Below are 14,868 nucleotides of genomic sequence, written 5' to 3'. Positions count from 1 at the left end.
GTTACTACTTTATTAAGATTACTTATATGAGAAAATATATCGTCTATACAATAGGTGCTCTTTCCTTGGCTGTTCATAACATAACTACTTTCTCAGTGTGTATCTAACAGGCAGGTAAGCTGGCCGCTTCTGGTTACTGCTGTGGCACACGGCAGGTTGTGATTTGGGAAGCTAATATTTTCTATTGCTGTACTGCGGTATAGAAAATACAACCTTTTACTGTTTTTACAACTGTGTGCTATTTATGGTAACATTTCAGAATATTTATCAGTCTTGTACACAAATTATGTGGTTTTTTTTTGAGTAAGGTTATCATTTTATAACAGTAGTTGTCTCTTAAGATTTGTACATCTGTGGGTGTATTGCTTTCCTTTGCAGCCCACGCCACCACTTGCGTAGTTTGCTTTTATCCCTTAACAAAGGCCTTCGGGGATGGCCAGATCAGGAACTGGATCCAAAGTTAAGGTAGCTGGCTAGGTCAGACCCATACATTTTATTTGGTTTCCAACAGCTGGCATTGTACTCAGTGGAAAAAAACCAAAATGGATTCAGGTATGGGTTGGTGGTGGGATGTGGTTGTCTTTTGATCCGTTTTCCCAGTTCTCTAGCAAAAACTGTCATGACCCAACACAGGACACCTTTGATTTTCCAGAAGAGATGTCTCTCACCCCTTTCTCCACTGGGTCCGGCACCACCGCTCCTCCTTCACGGTGAAGGAGGGAAAATGTAGCGCCTTCTGCAGGAGCCAGTTCTGTGAGTCCCTGAGTCCCCCTTGGAGTTACTGCAGCTGTGCCCAATTACATACTGAATTTTACTCATAGAATTTCTCCATGTTACTGTTTCTAACAGGCTATCTTACAGAAAGTAGCAAAACTTGTTTCTATAAATATTTTAGTCACAAGATCCAAAAAGCTTTGAAAGAACTTACAAATACTTGTGACCTTCTAGCTCTAACAGTTGTATGCAGTTCTGGTTTTTGTAAGAACTTTCTAAGCTAACTCTTTTACTTAGGAATAACTGCTGTTAAAAGTCTTTATCTTACCTGACAGCACCTCTCTACACTTATAACAGGAAATAATCATAGTATCTTAAGCAACGCTTCATTGTAAGCATGGGTAAATGACACATTCGTTAGTACTAAAGATTATTTGTAACATACAACCATTTGTGTTTTTTTTTAAAGATGTTTTTAATATCATAGCAGTATTACACTAAATTTGGTGGGTTAAATTTGGGTCCTGTTTACATTGCTGCAGCCCTGTTGACTGCAATGTGCTCATTTATCAAGCTTTTATGCAATTTTCATATTTAACTGGATGGTTATAGATACAGTTGACCAAAGCCCATGCTGACTCAGACCCTTGCAACAATACCACAATTAATAGTCTTGCAAGGACATACACAGAAAGATTTGGGATCAATGTACTTTTGGTTAAGTGCAGAGGTTTTATTGTTTGTAGCACAAGAAGTGATTAGTGGTGTGTAGAGAGACATAATACCTTCACGTCAAGTTTCAGGCATACAAGCAGGTCTCCTTCAGACCTGATTCAGGCTTATGTCGACAGGGGTTTTTTTGTGATTTTTTTTCTTATTTGATAGGTTGTTCAATGACAGCTTTTAATTGAAACATGCTAACAAACTGCATCTTCATGACTTTATATTTAAAATGTAAGGTTGAATCTCGCCCTTTCACTTCCTATGAAATTTCTCTCTGTGAAATTAGCTCATTTATCAATCAGTCATCAGCTTTATAATTTATAACTATATGATTATGCCCTTTTTTTTCCCATGGAAATCCTGTAACTTTTAGTTCATAGAAGTTCATAGAATCATTAAGGTTGTAAAAGACCTTTAAGATCATCTGGTCCAACCATCCCCCTACCACCAGTATTACCCACAAAACCATGTCCGTAAGCACCAGGTCCAACCTTTCCTTGAACACTCCCAGGGATGGTGACACCACCACTTCCTGAGCAACCTGTTCCAATGCCTGACTACTCTTTCTGAGAAGAAATGTCTCCTTATTTCTAACCTATAGGAAATAACCATATCTTCAGATATTACAAAAAGCTAAATTGCATGTCTACTTCACACTTTCTGTACGTAAGAGCAGTTGTATACAAAGTAAGGTCTTTGTGACGTATCTTCCATAAAATTGTTGGTGTTGTATTTCTCATGTGTGAAAAGCATCTGTCCAGCCGTGCCTCATGAAACTTTCTGTCATCTGATCTTAAATAATTAGTTAGAGACAAGGAACAGTCCAATCACATGTAGAAATACAGTCTGGCTTTCTTACTTTCATCAGGTGGTGATCTGACTTTCAGGAGAAAGTGCAGAGAAATATCTTTCCGTAAAATTAAATTGCAGAGAAAGTTTCCATTGATGATTGTGACACCACAGTACTGCACTGCAATGTCTGCGTTACAGCATTGTTTCAAACCAGTAAGGATGTGCCATTGTGTCATACAGCTGTGGATACACGTACAAATTCAGCTGTTTCCACAGTTCCTCTGGGGACAGTAATCTTTCCCTTGTTCTCTGCCTAAGTATATTCGCTTTTTTAAGGAACAACAAAACAAACAAAGAAGAGAGTGAGAGAGTTGGTCACTCTCTTTAATATGTGTAGACAGTCACAGGCAAAGCTGTGAAAGGTACAATGGACTTCAGAAACAGCCTTCTCATGTACATGTGTTGTGGTTGCTAGGGTGCTTCTTTATACTGACACTTTTTGGTGTATGTAATTTTAAACACAAAAACTTTTTAAAGTCCATGATACATTTTTGTCCTTCTTTAATTAAATAGAGTGGCCAGTGTCAAAAGTCCTGAGGATGTGGCTACTCAGTAGAACAGTACAGAAACTGGCTCTAGTTTCTTCTGGACTTCCCTGATACTTAGTTTTCACAAGCTGTGTAAATGGTGCTTCAGTATGTTGCTGCAAAAAATGTAGAGATTTATACTTGAGTTTTTTTTCAGCGAGCAAGGAGTTCTAATCATAGTATCTGATCAGGCAAGCACCAGTATGCATATAGGTCACTTATTTTTTCTAAAGTGTTTGAAAATTGATTTAATAGTTATTTTATTATTGCCCTGTTAAAACATTTTTGGTCATGTCAAAAAAGAGGAGTGAGCTAAATTTTTTGCTTAATATTGTCCTTTACATACTTGCTTCCTAAATTAAGACAACTTAATTCTCAACATGCTGCTGTGTTATCTCTCTGAAGAACATTAGATTTGACTAGTGTCGATGAGTAGGTGTTGCTTTCTGCTCTGTACAGATGACACCAAATACTACAGGCAGCTTTCTCATTCCTTAGTCTCCTTGTGGATCATCTGTTGTGGTTAGCTGTTTTCACACTCGGCACTAGATCGCATTCTCACCTTCTGCTGAATGCTTTAAACACTTACAACTGCTCCAGAAGTTCTTCCTGTCTCTCTGCAGATCTACTTCAGTGCTCAGCAGTAGGAGTAGAGATGTCAGCCTGCTCGTGAACACGCCCCACAGCTGTCGCTACTTTCTATGTAGATCAGCCAGTCTTCATCATCTCAGGAATATCATATGAATTTATTCTCTTTGTGACTGTCCCAAAATCTGTTTCTTTGTCACCTCTTATTCTATATAAGGCAGTTCTCATTTTTTCAGTCTTTCTTTCTCTCTCTTTTTTTTTTGAATTCATGTTCTCTCATATGGAACCCATAATATTGGATATTTTTTCATTTCAAGAAAGGACATTTCATTATCTTTCTTCATCAGTATTTTCTTACTTTTTAAAATATTTTTTTCCAGTTAACTCTCAGATCTCTTGCTGTAGTTGTTACACTCTGTTCTTCTGTCTGCAAGTAGCTGAACAAAAGACCCTTTGCTCACAGTTGAAGACTCCTGTTGCTAGCATCTCTGTGGAGTGCCTTCTTTTCTTTTGAGTTACTCTACCAGCTCTGCTCAGATTTTGACATGACAGATGCTGCAGACCCTGCATAATTACAAGAGCAGGAGTATTTCTTTACATCTTCTGGTTATATTCCCGTGCAGAGATCAGTTCTCATCCTTGTGAGAAACCTTAGTGTTGTGTAAGTTCATGCCTTAACTGACAGGACTGCTTGGAAAAAAAGAGAGGAACAATGGATTTTTTGGGTTCTTCCTCTGTAGCAGCAAGTGGAACTGATTAAGCTTGAGCAGAAAATAATAGTAATTGCCTTTTATAAAAGGGTACAGGAGCGTTGGCATTGTTTTTTCTCTTTCTGAGACGCAAAGACTTTAGGATCCTTTTTCCAATCCAGTTCCCCAGTTCACCCCAACATTGTTTACAGTGCTTAACCACATACTTGTAACTTCAGCTTTTAAAGATATAAGATGCTTCTTGATGCTGTATCCTGAATTCTTCTACAACAGCAACTTCTCTTTTCTACTGGACCATTATATATGCCATTTTCCACACGTAGTTATATTAAAATGCTAGAATCTTCCAACAGTGTACTTGCAGTGAATGCAAGACTGGGGTGCTAAATAACTTACGTGAAGGTGACTTGCTCTGTTTGGTGTGACAGTGCTGTTTTTAACACTTTGCACACCCTACCAGCTTTCCTCATAAAATGAGAGGACACAGGTTGTAGACCTCAAAAAACTACATGTGTAAGAAGGAGGAGAGATTTGTCAGCTAACCTACAGAGAGTTACCAGTTACAGCAGATGAACTGTATTCCAAAGAAGTGCTGTTGCAGTGGAGCAAGGGAACTGCTAGTTTGATGTTCGGTATTGCAGTTGTTGCGACAGAACATTTTAATGCTGTTGTGGAAAGTTTTGTGATCTGATCAATATTTTACATGTATGTCTGTATTTTTATTATATTGTAATGGAAAAGGGTCTAGGGTTTGGGAATCTTCTTAAAGTAAGAATGAAGGCCCTGATTCTCATTTATACTGATGTCCTTTGCATCCCATTAGAAGGATAAAGGGGCTGTAAATGGATGCCCACTGAGCTTACATCGTTTGGAGCATCCCATTATACTGATAACGGTATGAAAGATCATTAGTATAAATTACAATTCTTACCAAAGGACTGATGTGTACAATGATAACCCTATTTTGCGCATACTGGCCAGTAACACCTAGATTGTTCTTAGCTTAGAAATACACATTGAAAAGAAATTCCTCCACCTTGTTTTGTAACCGGCTTTAAGTATTCATTTCTATTGGCTGTCCTTTTCCCAACCTTGTCTACAAGGAGAATGTGGTAGATTTGTACCTCAAGATAATGACCTGGCCAGAAATCTCATGGAGTTGTCAGTAACGCTGTTTCTAAACATAGGTGGTTTTTCTTAAAATATTTCCTTGCTTTTATCATTACTTGAACCCTTTTACTTGATTGCATAAAATGGGGTTGTGAGAATCTACTGAACTCCATTCAGCATTGCCACACTGGGGTAGGTTTTGAGAGACAAAGCTAAAAGCCAACATTTTCTGACCGCCCTGACCGTGGTGATACTCAGCAGTGAAACTGCTGGCACTGCCCTGCATGCTTGAGTCATGCAAAGCTTCCCTCGCTGCCTATGGAAGCTTTTTGTAAACATCAAGTGCCGCCCCCCATACCCTCACAACATTGCAGTTAAATGTTTGTCTTTCAAAAAGATTTGAGGAAAAAATTGTTGTATTTTCATTCTTAAATTTCTGAAGTGCAATGATACTGCAGAACGTAAGGAGAACTGGTTTCATACGAGCTTTGTGAATGCCAGACTGTAATCCATGCAATGCAAAAGGCAGTGTCTAAACTTCATGAATCTCTTGTCCTCAAAATTAAAAATAACTGAAGGCAAGAAAAGCAAATCCAATATCCCAATACAACTAAAAGAAATCCAGTTCTAACCAACACAAAAACTTAAGACATTTCAGTCTTTAACAATTAATTATTCTAAAATAATTTGCTCAGTTTAAAAGAGACAGCTCCTCATAATGTGACAGTATTGTACCAGGTCATAAATGCTGTTCAAAATTTGCTATCGTAAAAACATAAAATTTTAAGGACATGCTGTACTAAAATGATACGGCTAATGAATTCTTTCCTACTTTAAAAAAAGATAGTATGCCAAAAAAAGGCTATTTTCTTTCTTTGCTTCTCTTTCCTCCTATCTCTTTCCTTGTTTATCTTTCTTTCTTTGGGATGCATTTGATATTTATTTTTCAACGTTGAGGTTTTGGATTATTTCCAGTTACCAACCTACTGTATTTAGATCTGAAACATAACTTTAAAAAAAAAAAAAACAAAAGATGATGTACAGGGAGAAAAAAATCGGAAAGAAAAAGCACTTCATTATGTCACAGTATTTACAGGAGAAAGTATAAAAATTACTTCTTTTCTCAAAAAATATTTGGGGCCTGATTCTTTCCTAGTATAACTGAGCATAGCTTCATGAGATTGGTGGAGCTATGAGGAGTTGGACTAGCTGAGAAACTGAATCTTAAAATCTTCTTTGCAGACAAGGGAACCCTTACCAGCAGTACTTGAAGACTTGTGAGTTGTGACTGCATGTTACTTGAAAGATCTAATTAAGCTATGTTTTTTGGTGCAAGCAGTTGTTGTACATGATTTCATGTTTATGTAGCAAGATGCATTGAAATGTTGATACTAGTATTGAAACATACATGTAAAAATTGTTGTTGTGGAAATTGTCTGTTCTGTTCTATTTTTCTTGTGTGTCTCATCTGTTTAGAACGTAAACTTTCATTTTTTTATTGTCCTAACTGAATAAGGCTAAATGAATACTGTAATTGAAAATATATTTTAAATCTTGTCATGAGTTTTTAAAAAGACTATTACAAATTGTATCATTCCTGATTACACAGAACTTTGTGGGTGGTTTTAAATAAATTTTATACTTCTATTTTGCACTTAGTCGTCTAATTTTTCTTTTCTGCATTTTTCATGTGAATCTTCTTGTAAAATGGTTTCAGGGGGGAAAAAAGAAGTTGTTTTTCCAATACATACCCAGACAAAGTCATACTGAGGTAACTAAAGATTGAAAATTAAGGCCTGAAGAGCCTATACGATAAAACTTAAAGCAAAGTTAAGGCCCCCCTTCATAATACAGCATATAACGTTACATAAATGTAGAAGAACTTATTATTTACCATTTAAAACCATTACGTGGCTTTACATTTTAGGGAAACAACAACAATTAAAAAAATGGTTCTAAAGCTAGGCTAGTCTTGCAGCATTTCTGCGACTGTGAAGAACCTCAGCAAAGATGTGAAAATAGAAAGAAGTTACTCTAAAAAATATATTATTCTTTAGATTCTGTATACTATGTTTATATTGTGTACCCTATAATCAGTAAAACAAGTCGAAAAGCCATTGGAAAATTCTAAACTTCATCTTCGGACTGAAAACACAGATTGTGAACACTTGTACAGTGCCTTGTTTTTCTACCAGCTTTGTCTGGCAGAGGAGGGTTATGGGAGTCTTTTACTGTGACTTAATTCCCATCCAGTAGAGAAAGTCCTGTTTATATTTGCTTCAGCTCAGTGTTTACAGATTTTCCTCAAGACAAAAACAACCTTGGCTCTTGTCTGCTTTACTATGTACGTGACATTTGAGTGCACAACAATACTAGGGAGAATTCCTGTTTTTATAATCTGAAGAAAAGGAAGAAAACTCTCTGAATGTTCACATTTGCTTCTTTTCCTTCTCTAGTAAATGCAATAGCAAAAAGTGTCTATTAAAACAATCTTCCAGATAACTGGCATCTCCTAGAAGGCAGAAAAATGCTGCTATCCGTGGGCTACAATAATTCGCTAGCAATATAAAATACATCACGTGATTCAGTGCATCTAGTCTCCGGGAGCTGCATGTGGTAATCCACGAGGAAGGCCTTTACCCTGCCATGCAATTTGCTGCTCCTTTAGAGGATAATCATTAATGGGCTTTTATAGCAACACATCTCCCAGACTGCCCCAGGCATACTCTGAACAGTACTAACAAATCCTCCGAGCAGTACACGTCCCACGGTTTGATATTAGTCAGTAACCTGTAGCACAGGTGTCTAGGAAAGCACGTGGCTTTGAATGGTGCTGAGAGACTGAGGAGCAGACCCAAGAACATCACTGTTGACGGAGAGGCATCGATGCGGAGCAACTGTCTCCAGCTGCTTTTCAGTTACTGCCAGCCAACTGCATCTTGTCCCCTCCTGGCATTGCCACTGCCCAAGCTGTTGCCAGTCAGAGCCACCTCAGACTTGGGGGAACAAAGCCAAACAAAAGTTACCAGCCGTGGCATCCTGGAAAGGCTGCCGAATATCAGTTTATTTTGTAGGGCTCAATGACTGAAGGTGGTTTCAGTGCTTTCTCCTATTTTAGATTTCTTATATAAACTATACAAGTAATAAAAGATTGATACAGTATAGTTGGTTTTAATTCTTAAAATGTTATGACCTCAAATTACAATACCTATTGAAAACAGTATTCATTGCTAACAACAGTTTAAACTTAAAGATAACTTTTTTTTCCTACTACAGTTACACTGTTCTGCAATAGTCCAGTACCCCATAAACCCCACAGAATGGCAGGGCATTATGTTGCGGCTTGATTGCTGCGAGGTAATACTCATACTGATTGCTGCTGTTATATGCTGTTGCATACTGTTACTTTGTATCTTCAAAAGTGGAATTAATCATTATATAGGACAGTCTGTGGATTCTCTAGATCAACATAAGCATCAAATTCGAAAGTAATTTTAAAGAAAATAAGATAGTGCTTCAATTAGTAGTGTTTCGGTTCAGGAAATAGCCTAGATTGTCTACAATAAAATAATTACCAGAGATACATGTTTGTGTTTTCAATCTAAATCACACTGAGATAGTATTTAAAATGTGGAAATTTAAACCCAACTATTTCTAAAACCATTCGATGGAGCACGACTCTTAAAGTGGCCTCTAATTCCCCGTCCAGTCTGTTTACTTCTGGATTCTCTTTTGCTTTTATAACATACACCAGTTATACAAAATTCTTATCAGCTGAACTCTTGAAAATGGCGATGTCTTTTTCCACATGGCCAAAAATGACTCATAATCCCCATGATATCACATGTATGTCTCCATTCATATGTAACAAAATTGGGCTACACTGCTCCCGTTAGCTCTTGTGAATTAGCCTGGAATTCCTGCAGGGGACATCATGACCTAGCCTTACTTGTCAGCACAGAACAGTAGGAGCTTTGCCTCCTCCTGTGGCATAACAAGTCAGCAGTTCAGCTTGTTGTCACCACTTTGCTTTACACTGAGACTTGTTTTTTGCACAGTGATGACTTTGACTTCCTCCACTTGAAGAATCCTTTCAGGAAAATGAGGCATTAATCCCATGCTTCATCAAGCAAGCACTTCTGTGGTAGACTCTAACCTCCGCTAAGGCAGAAAGCCTTGTGAGGATCCATCTGGGGCACAGCTGCTATGAATTTTACAGGGTGAGATCTATTGGACTGTTGCAAATTACCTTGCTCTGTGAGGGTAAGAGGCTGTCAGTGGCTCAGGTGTGCCACTGCTTAACCACTACACTGGCTGTGGCTCATGTAGAGATGTGGTTGGGGTGGAAGGCAGACTGCTCGTCTGTCCAGAGGGCACACCAACAAGCCTTGCAAGTGTCAGAGGCTCTGGATCACCCCAAAGAGTATGGGCAAGTATTCCCTTTGTATGTAATTTCTACTGTCTGAGCAAATGCATATTGACTAGAGCCTCTAAGTCTTTCTCCTTTGTCCCCTCCACTGAAGGAAGCACTCCTTGGGGCTGTTACTGCACGCAGAAGTTCAGAGGATGTTCCCTGTTCTTCCTATAAGTTGCAGCCTGCATGGGCCACAGCGAGTTAAATCTCTGAATCTCTACGCTGTGCTGCACAGTGCTGGGAATTACACCTGCGTGTCCTTCAAAATGCAAGAACCTTTATTCTTGAAATGGAGATGTAAGTGGCATGAACATGCAAGGTACAAAAATATGCTGAATCAGGAATCCCAAATAGATTCACTGGGCCAAACCTCTGCATGTAATAATAACAATTGAAACAGCTGTGTCAAGCTCTGTGAAATATTCTAGGACTCAGCCCTCCAGTACACAGAGTCAAACTTGAACTGCAGAAGGACCAGCCTCTTGTCAAATACATGTAAATTAAATTTCAGGAAATAGTTGCAAGTGCATCCAGTCTCCCAGCCATATGCTACAGACAAGAAATGTGGTAGAAAATCAGTATTTAATGGATGGACAGATTGTGCTGCCCTTTCTCTGTACTTTAAGACTGCTTTAAAAAAAAAAAAACTCAGAATGGTAAATGTTCAGATTAAAATCTACAAACAAATCATTCAGTACAGTCCTTACATAAAACATTCTAGCATTGGGACCTTTCTCAGACTCGGATCTCCAACTACTTTGGCAATATCAGTAAATCTCGACGACTTTCAACAAGAGGTAAGATTATCTCCTGTGAACTCCCCAAAAGCATGATCTTAAGTTATTTTATTGAATCACTACCAATTCCTTTAGACAGTGAACTTTACCAGTTAAATAAATAGTTTGTGATAGTCCCTGTGTTTCTGGTGCATCTTAGCTTCAAAATAATTAAAATTTGTCTTATTTATGTTACAGAATCTACACTAATTCATACTTTGTCCGAAGTCTATCCTCAACCCGTTTTATTTTGTCACAATATAGTAGACCATAAAAGCCTTTTCCTCCTCACTTTGAGACACTTAAAAAAGTACGTAAATTTGTTATCTGCAATCTGCTAAACCCAATGAGGTTGATTTAACTCTGTGATGTCCCTCCTTGTTTTTGAGGGGTAATGCCTATACAGAAACACTTTTGTCAAATACTTTGTATAGCGGTATATAATAGACATACAATAGTGAATATATCACGTGTTTGGGGAAATGTCAAGCATCACTACATATGCCATCCCAAGGAAAAACTACAATACATTTTTTCTGCAAGAAAAAAAATAGTTAATCTGCTCAGAAGGTTATATTCTGCACTTGATTCCTGTAATTCAAGCATCAAAAAAGCCGTTATCTTAACCATTGTTATCATCAGGTATTTCTGGATATCTGGAAAGGTACAAATAAGTTTAAATCTGAGTGATCCAGAGGTACAAAGAGCAAGTTCCAGTAGTAACATGTATGTATCAGAAAGTTCATTCAGGGATTGAGCAGGATACATAGAAATGTATTTCCAACATGAAGAAAAAAAACATAATATAATGATGTTTCACTGTCAAGAGTTCTTACATCATCAAAATGGAATGGAATAACCACCTCCCTGTGACTGGCAAATGTCTTACGTTGTCTGGAGAGATACAATATGACCTGTTACTTATCATTATTAGTTTGCTGTCTTGTAGCTTCATGTTTGGTACGAAACAGGTAATTTCTGTGTCCTCTCAATTGTACAGGTTGTCAAAATTATGTTTATTAGAAGGTTATAATTTCCCCCCCAATTAATTCTCCTAAATACATACCGTGAATACAGTTCAAGCTTTCTGCTGGTTTTTGTTGCTTTGTTTGTTTCTCCAACCGAAGATAAGCCTTACACATTCCCTTCCGTCTTTTTCTTTCACAGCCTGTACCTAAGGTGTCTCAAACTAGTTTTGTTCTACATGATGCAGGAAAATATCACAGTATCCCTGATGCTGCTGTATAGTGACGATTGGTTGATAAGTGCTTATTTTTTGTATGAGGGACGCTATTTAACTATGTTCAGCTATGGCTGAACAGCTGTTCAGCCATACTGTATTTATTACAGAATCATAGAATATCCCGAGTTGGAAGGAACCCATGAGGATCATCGAGTTCATAGCATGGAACTCTCTGTATAGTGTCAATAATGTATAGTGATTTATTAAAGAGTAGTATTGAAGCAGTCTGCGGTACTGTCGATAGCGCCTCTGAAGCATGTTTTTTTATCATGTCCTTACAAACAACCTTACCCATGCTCACATTTTCAAAAGAAGGGTAACATGTTATGGGTTTCTTGTTGCTTTTTATTTCAAAAATAGGACTCCTACTTTTCCAAGGCTTTCAGGTGGAACTTACTTCTAAAGGTAATGACAATTATTTGCAGCTGATACCCAGTCGTTCCTTCTAGATTGCAAAACCTCTGCACCAAACACTTTGGTCTATGGTAAGTTTATGATACAACCACTGTTATGAAATACCTCAGGGGCACTTTGAAGGCAGTAAAGATTTATTTAATGACAAATGTAATTGTTTTTCTGCTTCTTCAACACCTTGGGGATCTGAAGTTGGTGTCATTTGTCAGCTTCACTTAGTCAGCTGTTTGTATCGCTAAAATGAATTACAGGACTTTTCTTTCTTCTTTTTCAGTTGAAGGTGGGATACTGTACCAAACAGCAAATACAATATGGCAAATGTTGATCAATATCAACATCAGTGTGGATGCAAAATGTATACCATATGCAGGAACAGTACAATTACATAATCCCTGGGCCAATGGAGAAAGCCTCTAGCCTAAAGCAAGCCATACACTTGCTTTTTAAATACCCAGTACGCTCATTAGAGAGGTGCGACATCCACTCCACGATCTGTACTCTGGTTATACTCACTACCAAGATCAGCATGCTTCTACATGCTACTTCAGTATTTATGCTGTTTGGTGTATTAGTCGTTCTTTCTACAGTGCTGAATCAGTAAAGCTGCCTGCTGTTGTGATAGTGGTGAATGTCTTTATTTCAATTGACTGTCTTGTGACATACAAAGAGGTGTAGCTTCTGAGAGCTCTTTTAGACACAGATCCTTGAAAAGGAAAGATGTAAGTTTTAAACCTTTTGAAATTTGTGTTTCATTAAGTACCAAACAAGCCTCTGTTCCAAGGGGATATATATGTAGTTTTCATTCCAGAAAAACTTTGGATAATAAAGAACACGTACGCCACCACAGATGGTGCCACAGACCATCTTCATGGCTTTCCCAGACAAAGCTAGGCACCTGATTACTAAAGGCCAGAGATCTGAAATACTATTCACACTGTGAGACTTAACTATGGAGCATTTCCTGATACCAAAGGTATTTTCTTTGTTCTTTCCCATTAATCGTTGTTAAATGTTCTGATTGTGCCAAAATACATACGAAGTTCTTTAATTATAAGATTTACAAGTCATCTTTTCTCTCCACAATATCCCCATCTTGTTCTTAACAATTCCCGTTACCACCAGGAATGCTAGAGGCTGCATATGCTTTATGGTTTCTGTTTTTGTTTTTTCCTTCTAACGTCTCTCTTTTTCTTAACTTGCCCAATTATTTTAAGCTAACTTGTAGAGATGTCATACCTGTCAGAATTCTGCCCCTTTATCAATTCTGGCTGAAATTGTCCAATGTACTTGGAAGATATTTAGGGCTTGGGGAAAAGAAGATGGAACATGTCATATTCACTTAAGCCTACAGTGTTTTCTTGGTTTGTTTACAAAAAAAAAAAAAAAAGACTAGAAGTGCTTACATTTTTTCACTGTTTTCCATTTTAACTGGTCTTTTTCACAACAGCATGGCTGATCTTGAAGATACAGAAACCTAAAGAAATCAAAAGGATTAATTAGTATTCTCTAAAGGGCGATATCAACATTTGCCCACTAATGGTAGCAATATATGTATGGAAAGGAGGAAGCACATGAAGTCATGTTCTACCCAAGGGTTTCCTACAAACTTGTAAGGATTTCTGAGAGCATCACTAAGAGCTACACATCGTCTGGTTAAAAAGGCCCCAGGCCAAAGGACTGAAGAATAGAGCTACTTCATAAAATTCTGACATTTACTGACAATTTTCTTCCTTAATAAATTTTTGCCACTGTCCTTTCCATTTCAATCATGGGAGAGACCTCTGTCACCTTTTTAGCCTCTAAATCCTACTTTCAGGTGAAAGAGTACAGATTCTTTGTCAAACAACTGAGTTTGATGTAGTTATGCCAGTAAGAGAGATAAGAGATGTAAGATAAAAAATGCATAGAGATTTAAAAGATAAAGAAATATCCTTATCAGTGTAAAACATCTAAACCCTCATGTAAGTTGCACTGTACTTCAAAGTTCCAAGGCAGCTCTGTCTTTGTATAGTATCGAACACCAAATGCTGACAGGAATTTATCACCACGTGGCAGTTTCCTGCTTTTTTTCTAGTTACCCCTCTATAGCATAATGTAGCCCACAGCAAGTTGCCCTTACAGGAATACCTGCTTGATGTTTTTGCCTCTAAAGTAGATTTTATTCCATCACTAAAATTTATTTTTAACGACAACAAATAAAACACCTCAAAAATCTCAATTTGATTTACAGAGCATGTCCTGCTGACTTTAAACACTGAGTAATATCCTGCATGTGTTTTCACCTCAAAGCGAAGTTCGGTAAAATAAAGTATTTAAGGGGTAGAAGGATCTTTTATAAAGATGGATGAGACATCCCTGCTGCCCTTGAACTACTTACTGCAATGGTTTCTGGCAGCAATTTCTGTTTCAAAGCGCTTTCTGTGGTGAGCCCACTCCCCCTTCACCCCAGGCGATGCCCCACGTTATTTTCTGGGTGCTTGAGGAAACAAGACCCGCCAGCGAGCTTTGACTCCTCCCTTGGCAACCGCCTCACGGCTCCTGGGAGCTTTGTCTCAGGCTGGGGGCTGCCCCTTCCCCCCCATGAGGCACCGCCGGGCGGTGTGACAGGCGTCGGGCCGCCGCCGGGACGAAAGGCGGCCACACAACCCCTGTGTGGCAGGGAGAAGGCTCAGAGCCGGCGGCGGGCGACCGCGGGAGGTGACGGCGCTGCCGGGACATCAGCACCACAACCCTCCCGCAAGATGGCGCCGGGGCCAATATGGCGGCGGGCCGCCTCCCCGCGCCTAACGGCCCAGCA

General features: G+C 38.5%; 1 long non-coding RNA gene across 1 annotated transcript in view; it reads right to left on the bottom strand.

Moving 5' to 3' along the window:
* LOC118249550 (uncharacterized) overlaps positions 1-14,817 on the bottom strand; it is a 31,232-nt gene extending 16,415 nt beyond the window's left edge. Inside the window, exons 1-2 of the long non-coding RNA XR_004779131.1 lie at positions 14,449-14,817; positions 13,475-13,545 (exon numbers count right to left, since the gene is read on the bottom strand). This is a non-coding gene — a long non-coding RNA (uncharacterized LOC118249550). The remainder of the gene's footprint in view (positions 1-13,474; positions 13,546-14,448) is intronic.
* Between the last annotated feature and the right edge of the window lie 51 nt (positions 14,818-14,868).

This window comes from Cygnus atratus, chromosome 7 (assembly GCF_013377495.2).
Source record: "Cygnus atratus isolate AKBS03 ecotype Queensland, Australia chromosome 7, CAtr_DNAZoo_HiC_assembly, whole genome shotgun sequence".
NCBI classification, from domain to species: domain Eukaryota; kingdom Metazoa; phylum Chordata; class Aves; order Anseriformes; family Anatidae; genus Cygnus; species Cygnus atratus.
Note: the sequence above shows the minus strand (reverse complement) of the source record. Positions and strands in the feature narration are given on the sequence as shown.